Source organism: Alnus glutinosa, chromosome 4 (genome assembly GCF_958979055.1).
Source record: "Alnus glutinosa chromosome 4, dhAlnGlut1.1, whole genome shotgun sequence".
Classification (NCBI taxonomy): domain Eukaryota; kingdom Viridiplantae; phylum Streptophyta; class Magnoliopsida; order Fagales; family Betulaceae; genus Alnus; species Alnus glutinosa.
In genome coordinates, this window is record NC_084889.1 from 2,673,722 (window position 1) to 2,685,926 (window position 12,205).

Sequence of the window (12,205 nt, forward strand, 5' to 3'; positions counted from 1 at the left end):
TTTTATGATAGATTTTCAACGTAGAACTTGCATATCAATCCGGTTAGCAAATTAATCAAGGCTACAAATTGTCATTTTACTCTTGTTGACGAATATTATCATTCCCAAAGCCCATACAAGCCCACGACTGGGCTCACAGGCCCATCCGGTCGATCAAGCTTAGCAAGGAGTCACATTTTGTCAAAGGCCCATAAAGATCTAGGCAGTTATAAATACCTCAGATAGTGGACACTTCAAATGCTCCTTAGAAAATCTTATGCATATCTCTCGATTGCCTGGACCGGGAATAAATACAGCCCCATAACCAAATAGTCTCGGGACCGAATTTCTCGGGACTACCACGATATGATTGGGATGAAATATGCTGAGATCCTTATCCTGGAATTATCACAAAGAGTTATAGGGAGATCTGATTCATAATCCCCAAAAAGGCACTGGAAGGTCTTATCCCGAAAATATCAAAATACCTCTTATCCCACACGATATGGGATAAAAGAAATGTTTGAACTTAGTTAAAGATTAATCCTACCCGAACAGAACTCTCCAAGGGATAATATCTAATCCCACATGGTCTGGGATTAGAATCCTAATTGAATTCTAATCACAACATTCAGAATGTATCAGAACTACATGCCTATAAATAGGCCACTACAACAGGTTTTTATTTCTGATCTCTCTGATATTCATGTACTCTAATATTCATCGTATTTTGTCTACAAGAATTGACTTAGGCATCGAAGTGAGATCCCATCGGCACACCCGACAAGCTCTTATGTTTAATCTTTTTTGTCTTGTAGGTGGCAAAGAGAGCGCATTCCGAGACGACACATTATCATACCAAAAAGTGTACCAACACCTCTCAAATAAAATTTGCTGTTCGAAGCCATTTTATATAGCTTTAAGGATAGATATTTATAATACAAGATTTAGATAAATATAAATCAGAATATTATTTAAAAAAGAAAAAGAAAAATCAGAATAAAGGTTAATTAAAAGACATGTATGCATGGAATATATACATATATATGCTGTTGCCGCTCTCTAAGCCCATAACCCATTGCAGTGCAAAGTGAGTTAATATATTAGATGTTGATTGTGGAATCCTTCTGTATTCTGAATTGAGAGAGAGAGAGAGAGAGAGAGAGAGAGAGAGAGAGAGAGAGAGAGAGAGATCTCTATATATATATATGAATGCTGCGTTGTAAACCTGAGCATAGAGCAAGCGATCACTAAAATAGTTTTACTTGTTGCAAGCACGCACCTTCACCCTAAACCCTAACCCACTTCGAGGTCCCTCACAAAATGGTTCGTCAGTCGGTGTCGACGAACAACAAATCTAAGGTTGATGATGAGGTTCCCCGTCAGAAAGATGTTCATCTAACGTATATGGAAGTTAGGGTGTATAAACCTGTCCGTGTTTCCTTCACTGAGGAGCAGCTAATGAATATTTTCAGGAGTCATGACTCGAATGGAGACGGAAAACTTTCATGGAAGGAGCTAAAGGCCGCATTCGGATACCTTGGATCGCGTTGGGATTCTTATAGGGCTGTGGAGGCACTCCTCCATGCTGATACCGACCACGATGGCTACATCGAAAAGGAGGAGTTGAAAAAGCTTGTTCACTACGCCCAAGAACGTGGTTACACCATTGGGTAGATCTTCTAGCTTCTTGTTGTCTAGTACGGCTGCACTGTTTGTCTTCTTCTTCTTCTTTTTTCCCCTCTCTCTCTCTCAACAGGTGAAGTGTTGTACTTTATATACCTGTGACTGTGAGTGTCTGTTTGTAATTAAGTCGCAGCTTTTCATGTGATCGATAAACGAAAGAGGTGACTTTCTAGGCCTCTATATATATATATCGGAGTATGAACTATCTCCGGAATAGTAATAACCTTTTGAGATGAACCCCTCTTTCTCTCTCTCTACTGTAGTGTGCTGAAGTGGGTCACATATAATTAACGTACATAGAAAACTTACAACTCTTTCCGAAACAAATAACACAATTATGGAATTGAGGCAAGATAAGAGAAAATTCAACTTTTGAGTGTTTTTTTTATTGAAAACTTAAGAAAATATTTGAATATAGACATTATATCTATGATTTGTTTTTTCAGCCAATTAATTGTTAGGTGCCAAACCGATATGCCAAAAACTTTAGAGTTGTTGGAATGAAGAAAGTTAAGCCCTAAACTAGTATTATTAAAGAGATTTATGTAGAAAATATTAGGACATGCAGTTTTTTACACTACCACTTGCGAACCGACACGAATCCAACATGAAATTAGTATGTTAGAATTGAGGAGTTTAACCATTTTAATTAAGTGGATTGGGTTAGGGTTTACCTATATAATCTTATATCCATCTCTCGTTACGACCCAAACTTAACACGTGACATTTAGGGTTGTTAATTTTTGATACAATGCAAATTCGACACGAACACAACACGAAATTAGTGAGTTAAAAATAAGGGATCTGACCCATTTAATTAAATGGTTAGGTTATGGTTGACTCATATAGTCTTTTACCTATTATCCAAACCACGACACAACCCGAACCTGATACGCGAACATGAATTATTACTCTTAAAAAATTTTGGTAGTACAGATAAGGACAGAACTAGAGGAAGGTTAGGAGCAATGCCCCCCCCCCCCCCCCCCCCCCCCCTCCCTCCCTCCCCCTTTTCTGAATATATATATATATATATTTGAAGAATATTTGAAGAATAGATATATATTTTTTGGCTTAATATTTAGTCTTCACCTCCATCAAAATTAAACTTAGCCCCTCATTCTTGCTTTTGGCGCCCTTTCACGATAAAAAAGTTTTTCAGTCGCGTCCATATATAACTATACCAGCCAGTGCGTTGCAAAATGCAAAAAGAGAGGTACATTACCATAATATAATTAGGGTTGATTACTCGCATCGATCGGTCTCACAAGTTTAATGATTGATTGTAAAAATAAAATAAAATAAATAAATAACAACAAATATACAAAAATAAACATGTATAGGATCTCTTAAACATTATGAAATATTAATTCCGGAAGTGCATGTCATTTTAAAAAGAATATATAGCAGTAACCATTTTGGGAGGTGCAGTTACGTTATTAATTAATTAATATTCCCGGCCCATACTCCCATGCATGTTCTCTTTTTTGGATCCTTTTGCAAGTTAAAGTTGTGGTTCACTACTAGCTAGAAGCTTTCTGCCGATCGAGATTCAATCCAGGATTGGATCATCGATCATTTTCCGTGGTCTTTCCCCCATATAACACTTTAACATTATATGATTCTATCTATATAAAAAAAATAAAAATAAAAAAATAAAAAAAAAAAAAAAATCCATTATATGATTCTGGGAAAACGTACCCTCAAGATCTTTTTGACCGACTAAAACAAGCATCAAATGCTATTGCCTCCCACTTCTCTTGGGGCCATGATCATGGTCCAAGTAGCTAGTGATGATTTAAACACTTATTGATCGATGGGAGAGTGAGGAAAATGTATGGCCTGAGTAATTAAAGTTACTAGATTTTCATATTTATTTATTACACTTATATTATATAAGTATGCATACTGACATGACATATTTTATGTAATTTTTTATATATGTTAATTATTATTATTTTTTAAGAAAAGAAGAAGAAGAAGTGTGAATCACTTAAAATGCGTAATCATGTCCGTACGTCGGCGTGACACGAGTATGATAAATATGGTTGAAGAGTGACATTACTTGTATGGTTACTACAATTTTATTATAAAGATGTGGCGAATTAACTACGTGATACTGCCACATTAAACAATTAACTTTAAATATTGTTCAGTAGCTAATATGTGATAAGTGTTATATGAATTGTAATAAAATTTGTAGTACGTCTAGCAATGCAAGAGAGAGAGAAAGAGAGAGTAATGAAATCATAAGATTTTAAATCACTTGATCATAATTAATAAAAAAAATTAGGATAAATTGAAATCATAAGATTTTAAATCATATATGTCGTGTCATGAATTAACCTATTAAATTATGCATATCATGATTAGGGTTTAAACTATGCCATGAAAATCCAATAATATTGGCCATTTGGTCTCCTTAAGAGGTCTGATCCAATTTTTGCCAAGTTAATTAGGCTCAATATTGTTGGCCCACACAACTAAGTACTTACAACACTTTGGGCCAAAGTACATACTAGGCCCACGTCCCCTAAGGTGAGGGTGCGTGTTACATTATCATTGAAGGAGCGAGGGATGAAATTAGAGGTACAAGTACTTTGGAGTACTGCAACACACCACCATATGTATGCATGCATGCATGCATGCATGTATGTATGTATGTATATTCCCCATTGAAAATTTGGAACATCTTGGCGAATCAGCATCAAACAATTACAATTCCTTCCTGCCACAGTTAGAGCATCTCTAGCAATAATAGCCAAAGTACATATTGAAGAAGTACAATTCTCTATTTTAATTACTACTTTTTTTATATTCTCTTTAACAGATTCTTTATTTTACTTTCTACTTGCATTTAAATATTATTTTGTGTGGAAAAATATGTGAAAGAAATAGGGAAAGAGAGAAAGAGAAAGAATGAAAGGGAGAGAGAAAATAATACAAAACTATTTATAGTGTGAATAGTAAATAGGCATAAGAACATATTTACTATTCACACTAGAAGGAAAAAAATTTATTTTTTCTATTCTATTGGAGACAAAAAAATTGTTCATAATAATCAAATTTGACTATTATAAACCATTTACCTATTCTGTTGGAGATGCTCTTATATTGGTGTGGTATATATAGAGCATATTTTAGTATAATAAATTGTATGTATTATTCCATTCTTTCTAAGAATATTTATGACCCAGAAAAAGAAGATAAGAGTCTAAAGGATAAAAAATGAAAAGAAGGCCCTACAAAGATGTAGAATTTCCTGCCTTATCTAATATCGAATTGGCTTACATGTCAGATTAAAATCAATTTGATTTATTGTGGATTCAAGGGCTGATTTTTAGAGCAAGTCTATTTGTAAGTAGATTGTTATACGACTTCATACAACTAAAATAACGTGACATTGAAATTATTAACTATTAATTTTTATTTTTTATAAATCATAATCCAATAATTAATTTTTACTATTCCATCATCACATTATTTGGAAATTATACATAATTCTACGTCTATTAAATAGCACTACTTTTATATTTATGGCCATGCCGTAAGTTGAGTGACGGTTGAATAGAAGTTAACACTACTCCTATCCGAAAACATTTGACAGCAATGTGCATCCAAGAATAAAAGTAGTACTTCCACCACTGACCAAAAAGTTGAAAGAAGAGAATCTTAAATCCTACCCCACCTATCGAACAATTTGCAGATATTATCACTTATATAATATCTCTCTCTCTCTCTCTCTCTCTCTCTCTCTATATATATATATATATATATGAATGCTGCATTGTAAACCTGAGCATAGAGCAAGCGATCACTAAAATAGTTTTACTTGTTGCAAGCACCTTCACCCTAACCCACTTCGAGGTCCCTCACAAAATGGTTCGTCTGCCGATGTCGTTCCTAGACGACAAACGTAAGTTTGCTGAGATTCCCTTAACCAGAGAGCAGTTAACGCAAATGTTCCAGAAGCACGACAAAAACAAGGATGGCAAACTTTCGTGGGATGAGGTGAAGGCTGCTTTCCAAGAACTTAAAGCATCTTACGTTTGGCTTAAAACTGAGCAAGGTTTTCGTCATGCTGATGAAGACGAAGATCAGTTCATCAATTTGCATGGTCGGGAGTTGGAACACCTCGTTGAAGACGCCCTAAAATACAGGTTTACTATTAAATAGATGTTGCTGTAATTGCAACGGTGTCCTGTAAGCCTGTAATTCCTATATATATATATATATAGTGTGTGTGTGTGTGTGAGAGACAACGTACGTTAGGCACAGCTTTTCGCGCGCGCGTGTGATGAATTGAATAAGGAAGCAGGTGCCCGATGTTGTCCCTTTATAAGAGTATAAACTTTAATGAGCAAGACGCACATATATAGTTTTGTTCACATCTCTCTCTTTCTTTCTTTCTCTGAGTGTTTTAGAAACTTGTTAATTTACTAGGCCTATAATCCCAGGATAGTTGTCTTGGTTTCTACTTAATTACCACATACTCCTTCGATCCCTAAGGCAAAGTACTATGGTTTGGAATTCGGAAAAGAGAGTTATGCTCCATTTGTTTTAGTGTAAAATGGTTTTCGTCGTAAAATATTTTTAGGAAAGTCATTTTTCAGAATCCGTCAAAATCATTTTCTTGTGTTTGGCGTGTATGGAAAATTACAAATATTTTATATATATTTTTTTTTCAATCATATTAATTTATAAAAATTAAATTTTATTCACAATGTAAAAAAAATTAATGTAAAATAATATAAAAATACTTTTGCCAGAATCCGGTGAATATCCTGCACAAATCGGCCGGATCCTGGCCAGTTGGCCTGAAGCCGGCCGTCCTGGCCAGGGATTCGACCAGAATGGCCACATCTGTCCAAGATCCTGGGCAGAACGATCGGATCCAGCGATGATCGCTGGACGTTGCAGGATTCCGGCATACTTTTTTAGATTCTGGCACCGACCAGTGCCAGAATCTGGCTTGTCAGAATCCGGCGATAGTCGATTGCTTGAACGTAAAGATCGACTGCGTCGTTTAAAAGATGGTCAATTGCGTCTGCTATCTATGGAAAATGATTTACGCTTTTAAAAATCGTAAATCATTTTTCGAAATTTATTAAGATTTTTTTGTCAAACGGAAATCATTTTTCGGTTGACCATTATTTTCGCCCCTGCCAAACAATGAAAAATGCCGAAATCATTTTCCAGAAACCATTTTACGCCGAAACAAATAGAGCATTAATTACTTCCAATTTCAAAATATAATTGGAAAAAAATTTAATGTAGAGATTTATGGGGTTTTGAATTTTATTTTATTTTATTTTTTTTTTTGCAAATCTTTCTTTAGGGTTCATCAAATTATTCTTTGAGATTAATCTCCATTATTAAATCACTCCCTTGCCCGGGGCAATGTACAAGATCAAGTTAGTAAAGATTAAACAAGTTTTAAATCACACTCTTCGATCGTACACATTTTGTTAGGTAGGGTTTTTAATGGAGATCGAAGCATATATAGCACGTTAGCCTCATGAGGTCATGTTAACGCCCCTATTTTCTTGACACATAGGCTCTTTTAATTGAGACCATGTTATTTTAAAAATTTTACATAAAAAAATAGCAATAGATAAAAGGAAAGCCCAAAGGCCCAAAGAAAAAAAAGGTGGTTGTGGGTATGCCGACCCACCCCCTTAAGCTGAGCGGACGATTCAACAACTTCCAAAACTTTTGGAGGTAGTACTGATCAAGCCACCCCAAAATTAGCATTTGGGAGTGGTTGATGCACTACAAAATTGGCCTTTGGAGGTGGTCAAACCACCCTCACCTCAAGCCTTTGCAAATAGTCAACCACCCCCCTCCAACGGCTAAATGCATTAGGAAATTATAATGCTTTTTTCAATTAAAAAAAAGCTTGAAATAATTAATTTTTAGAAAAAAAAACTTTATTTTCAAGCTTTTATCAAAACACAATTTTGGACTTTTTTAGAACAAAAAACTGTTTTTAAGTTTTCTTACTAAACATGTCTATTTTTGTTTGGGATGCCTTTTTATATACTAAAAATTCTTTTTTAAGCTCTTTAACACAATCCCAAATAAGTTATAAGGGAACACTTACATACCCTCCACTCACCTCTCCTAGCCTCCATGGTGCATGGTGGAGAGGTGAGATTCAACCCCTACTACCATTTTTTTTTTTTAAAGCTTTTTGTTCTCTCTCTCTCTCTCTCTCTCTCTCTCTCTCTCTCTCTCTCTCTCTCTCTCTCTCTCTCTCTCTCTCTCTCTCTCTCTTGCATGTAAGTGGTATTTTTTAAATGATTTATAAAGAAAATGAGGTCTTTGACATGGTCTCAATTAGTCTCTATGTGTTACATTTCTCCAATAAAAACCCTAACGAAATATATATGCACCGTACCATACTATTTTTTTTTTTTTTTTGGTAAGATAAAGACTAAATAATTAACCAATGAAGGTAGACCGGCCCCCAAAAGCACAAACAAGGGTTTTTTATGCCGGCAAAGAGTAATTACGAGTTGAAACAGGAACGAACCAATGGTGCAAAGTTTGCATAAGCTTCTTTAAAACGAACCAATGCACTGCAAACAAAGGAGAGGAAGTAATTTAGGGTTTGCATGAGCGGGAAAGTAATAAATTTATAGGGTTCAAATTAAGTGACACCATTTTCCCTTAAAAATATATTTCTTACATAAAACGATGTTGTTTTATTAATTGTATTTTAAAATATTAAATAAGGTCAATCAGGTCGAAATTTCAATGGATCGAAACCAAACTAATTAAACTCCTGCCATCCCTCCGACTTTTGTTGAAAACAAAAAGAAAAAACTAAACTTCAGCCCCGCCTCCCCCTGCTGTTCGTCAAAAGCCGACCTGTGCTGGTTGGAACTTTGTCGGTGGTGGATCAGCGGTCGAAAAGCTAGAAATCTTCACACCCCTAAAAGAACAACAACAGCACAAAGTTAACCTCATCGACAAATTATTCAAGTTTGTCTACATATTTGAGGATTTGGAATTCTGCGTAGGTACGTACATGCCATGAATGTAATATTGAATCAACTCAGGTCATCAGGTGCCTCTTTCGATCAGTACAAAATTGGCTGAGAAAATATGCAAAATGTTAGGTGATAAATTAAACAAGATTTAGTAAGTTTTTCTTCCTATTTTATCTTCATCGAAATCAATTCAATAAAATTCTAAAACACCTTTCTATTTATGATATAGACAAAAAAGCCTCGTGTGTCTAGAAATCTGCTATGGTACTGTTGGATGATAAAAGAGGTAGTACTTGTTGTATAGAGACTACATGCATTTTTTTATCGGCTTTTTTTTTTTTAGTAATGTTTTTTGCACAAATTTCGTATAACTTTTGTACAATTCTAACAACTTTTTTTTTTTTAGTAATGTTTTTTGCACAAATTCTGTACAACTTTTGTACAATTCTAACAACTTTTTTTAAGATTAATCATTGGATATTTAAGATCCACATGTAGGAAAATAGATCCAATGGTTGATCATTAAAAAAAAAATAAAAATTATTAGAGTTGTACGAAAGTTGTGCAACAATCAATTTTATTTTATTTATTTTTACTTGAAATGGTATTAAGTAGGCTGTTATGAACTTGAAAACATGGCTGGTGTGTGGGTCGAAGGGTCAAGTGTAGAAAAGATGTTGGCCTAGGGCTTAAAATGGGCTGGAAAATACATTGGTTTGATGACGATGCATTAAAGAAGTGAAAACAAGTGGGTCACATACATTATGGCTGGGAGAAAAGCAACACAGTTTATGAGTACCAAAAAATAACCCAGCGTGTATTGGAGTCGCATACTTATCTCCAACACCCACACCAGCCATTCCACACAATGTAGAGAACGACTCAGAGAATGAGAACCTATGCTTTAATTTCTCATAGCACTACTTAGTTCATATAAGATGTACGAGTCATTGCAAAAAGGCTTAGTTCGTGTTGGGAGCATGTGCGGGGGAAAGGGACAGTTGTACAATAATCATTTCAAGGAAAAAAAAATGATTGTTGTACAACTCTAACAACTTTTTATTTTTATTTTTTTATGATCAACCATTAGATCTGTTTTCCTACATGTGAGCCTTAAATATCCAATGGTTGATCTTAAAAAAAGTTGTTAGAATTATACAAAAACTGTACGAAATTTGTGCAAAAAACATTACTAAAAAAAAAAAAAAACCAATAAAAAAAATGCATGTAGTCTCTTTACAACTGGTACCACCTCTTTTATCATCTAACACCATGGCAGATTTCTGGACACGAGGCTTTTTTGTATGTACTATAAATGGGAAGGTGTTTTGGAAATTTATTGAATTAGTTTCGGTGAAGCGTGCATGGTTTAGATATATATTTAAAAGAAAAATTTAAATATAAAAGTTTAATTTCATAAACTTAGACCTTTTAAGATAAAAATAGGAAGAAATTGATTTGAATTGTAGAAATAATTGTTGGCATTTACTTATCAAAAAAAAAAAAAAATTGTTGGCATAGATTCTAATTTTTTGGGGTAATTACATTTTCCCTCGTGAACTACTACCCTCTTCCAACATGCCCCCATGAACTGACAACGAAGATGAGGGTAAAATAGGAAGAAAAACTTGTAAAGCGGCATGTGATGGTCACGTGAAGCGCTGACAGTCAAATTTAACCCCTTTGACTGACGGAAGGTGAGAAAACCTGTAACGTTGGTAGTTAAATTCTCTATTTTGGTTGAGTTTTCAGCTCATGAAAGGCATGCTGACAGAGTGTGATTGTTCATGGGGGGAAGAGGTAATTACCCCTATATTTTTGAATCTTGGACTCCTCTTGCTAACACCTTAAAAGTTAATTAAATTTGAAAAAATTTCACTTAATCTTTATGAAATTTCATTACTTTTGTAATCTCTTCCTCCAAAGTTTAAAAATTCTCAATTTAATTAGTGAATCGAACTTTCAATTTTTTCAATCTCACCCATTCCGTTAGGGTTTGGGATAAAATGACTATTACACTCATGTAAACTTTATAATGTTACAAAATTATCCTTAAATTATAATTAATTTTTTTTAAAAAAATAAAATAAGGGTATTTTGAGAATTTATCACCCATTCGTTAAGATTTAATGGATCACACATAAACATTGTCCTTCCACAAGAAGTTGACTAAAGTTTTTTTTTTTTTTTTTTCTTCTTCTTCTTCTTTGGTACATTTATAGTGTTTACTGTGTTTTGTTGTATTTGGTTCGAAAAAAAGAAAAGAAAAAAAAAAGTGGGTTAAGTGATACACTACAATATTATTTGTTTATTAGTTATTATATACGGTTAGATATTGTTAGAGAATATATTCTCTATATAATTGTGATTGGATTTAGTACGAGAATATATGAGATTGATTTTATTACCATACTTATTTACCACAATTTTTCAATAAATAAGAGTTTTATGTAATGTAAAAATATAAAAATAAAATAAGAGAATAATATAACATTTCAGACTTTATTCTATAAACGTAAATCATAGCACGAACAACGTAAAAATCTCTTATCGCTAATTTATTATTTGGTTTTTTTTATTATTTTTTTTATATTATCTTTCCTTTTTTATATTACCCCAAAAAAATTAGAATCTATGCCAATAATTTTTTTTTTTTAATTTTTTTTTATAAGTAAACGCCAACAATTATTTCTACAATTCAAATCAATTTCTTCCTATTTTTATCTTAAAAGTTAAAGTTTACGTAATTAAACTTTTATATTTAATTAAATTGTTCTTTTAAATATATATCTAAGCCATGCACGCTTCACCGAAATCAATTCAATAAAATTCTAAAACATTTTCGTATTTATGGTATAGACAAAAAAGCCTCATGTGTCTAGAAATTTGCTATGGTGTTGGATGATAAAAGAGGTAGCTAGTACCTGTTGTATAGAGACTACATGCATTTTTTTTATCGGCTATTTTTTTTTAGTAATGTTTCTTGCACAAATTTCGTATAATTTTTGTACAATTCTAACAACATTTTTTAAGATCAATCATTGGATATTTAAGATCCACATGTAGGAAAATAGATCTAATAGTTGATCATTAAAAAAAAAAAAAAAAAATTATTAGAGTTGTACGAAAGTTGTGCAACAATCAATTTTATTTTACTTCAAATGGTATTAAGTAGGCTGTTATGAACTTGAAAACATGGCTGGTGTGTGGGTCGAAGGGTCAAGTGTAGAAAAGATGTAGCTAGGCCTAAGGCCTGAAATGGGCTGAAAAATACAATGGTTTGACGACGATGCATTAAAAAAGTGAAAACAAGTGGGTCACAAACATTATGGCCGGGGGAAAAACAACATAGTTTATGAGTACCAAAAAATAACCCAACGTGTACGTGTTGGAGTCGCATACTTACTCCAACACGCACACCAGCCATTCCACACAATGTAGAATGACTCAGAGAAGGAGAACCTATGCTTTAATTTCTCATAGCACTGCTTAAATTGTGTCGTGTTTGTATCAGATTTACGGATCATTGCAAAAAGGCTTAGTCA

At 33.7% G+C, this 12,205-nt stretch overlaps 1 long non-coding RNA gene across 1 annotated transcript; it reads left to right on the forward strand.

Annotated features, from left to right (window-relative positions):
• The first annotated feature begins 1,075 nt into the window (after positions 1–1,075).
• LOC133865351 (uncharacterized) lies at positions 1,076–6,053 on the forward strand. Its single transcript, XR_009899697.1, has 2 exons — positions 1,076–1,290; positions 5,533–6,053. It is a non-coding gene; the product is annotated as an uncharacterized LOC133865351 (long non-coding RNA).
• The last annotated feature ends 6,152 nt before the right edge of the window (positions 6,054–12,205 follow it).